Raw genomic sequence first — 1,634 nt, 5'->3', positions numbered from 1 at the left:
GTCATATTCACAACTTTCTTTTGCTTTAAGCTAATGGATTTATTGCTACAAAGTCTTCAAAGAAAACAAGAGACCTGGTGTTTGCACCAGCTTTTGGCTCTGTTATCTATATTTGCATGCTCCCTGCCTTAAAATTTAGCTCTCAAAGACCTTTGTATGGGGACTTTAAAAATGCAGTAAAGATGTTTAAGTAATAATGAATTCAGTAACAAACTACCATTCAGGTGTACAATATTATTATATTCACAATTCCAACTTCCTTTCTCCTCCATAAATAAACTCCCAAGGAACACTCTCTGGCTGGGCCCTCATCACTGAAGCAAATCTGTCTAGTGGCTTCCTTGTGGGCCTCTTGAGGTTGAAGGAATGACCCTCTATCTATGCAGGATGAATATCTGATGTGACAGAGTTAACACACAATCTCGGTTTTCTCCAAGAACCACACCCTTCATCTCGAAAGAGGGTCTACTTATGGGGCACCTGGGTGGCTCAGTCAGTTAAGCGTCTGCCTTCAGCTCAGGTCATGTCCTGGGATCAAGCCCCTCATCAGGTTCCCCGCTCAGCAGGGAGTCTGCTTCTCCCCCTCCCTCTGCCCCTTCCCCTGGCTTGTGCTCTCTCTCTCTTTCTCAAATAAATAAATAAAATCTTTTTTCTTTCTTTCTTTCTTTTTTAAAAGAGGGTCTGTTTAGAGTTTTTCCCATTTGAGGCAAACTTGTTTGTTTTTCCCGTATGGCAAAGTTGTCTACATGCATCATAGTTTTTTTTGTTTGAAAACATAGAAGCTGGGATTGTGCATCCAAAGGCAAGGTAATTTTTAAAAATGTATTGTTTATTTATTTGAGAGGAGAGAGAGAGAGAGATAGAGCGAGCATGAGTGGAGGGGGGAGCAGAGGGAGAGGGAGAAGCAGACTCTCCTGCTGAGCAAGGAGTCCACTGCAGGGCTCTATCCCGGGACCTTGGGATCATGACCTGAGCCGAAGGCAGATGCTTAACTGACTGAGCCACCCAGACACCCCCCAAAGGCAAGGTATTAACAAACATTCCAAAGCAATAGCCAGTCAGAATTTAAAAGACATTAAACAAAGTACAGAATGTGTGGCATTGACTTCAGATCACAACATATGCTGTCCAGGTGTCTCAGAAATTGGCTTTTTATTTGGAAAATGAAGATAAAAATGAGCAGTTTCATAGTGTTGATGTGAGAATTAAATAAGATAATTGAGATATGTTCAAGCATAAAATTGGTAATATATCCACTTTTATGGCAATGTTTCTGTTTCTCATACATTTTTGTTCATGACAAACGCATACATATTACTATAGAAAGGTATTTTTAAGACCATTTTTACCTTTTAAATGATCTGACATTTCTTCATTTTCTCATTTATATACATATCATTTTTAGTATTGTTTCATTAATTTTAATCATTTCTATTTATGGAGATTTCTCCATTTCCCTCAGTTTTTTTGTATCAGTCTAAAACTCAGAATTTGTCAAAATAATTAGAAATGTTAAAGGAGTCTACAAGACAATTAACTTAATTCTGTGTGATAACTACCCTGGAGTTCAATTAATAGGCCAGTGTTTAATTCTTCTGAGTGTTCTTTATCTCTATTAAAGCTTTGGAACTTTG

Source organism: Callorhinus ursinus, unplaced genomic scaffold, assembly GCF_003265705.2.
Source record: "Callorhinus ursinus isolate GAN/ISIS: 27379988/994484 unplaced genomic scaffold, GSC_fseal_2.0 scaffold4, whole genome shotgun sequence".
NCBI classification, from domain to species: domain Eukaryota; kingdom Metazoa; phylum Chordata; class Mammalia; order Carnivora; family Otariidae; genus Callorhinus; species Callorhinus ursinus.
Note: the sequence above shows the minus strand (reverse complement) of the source record.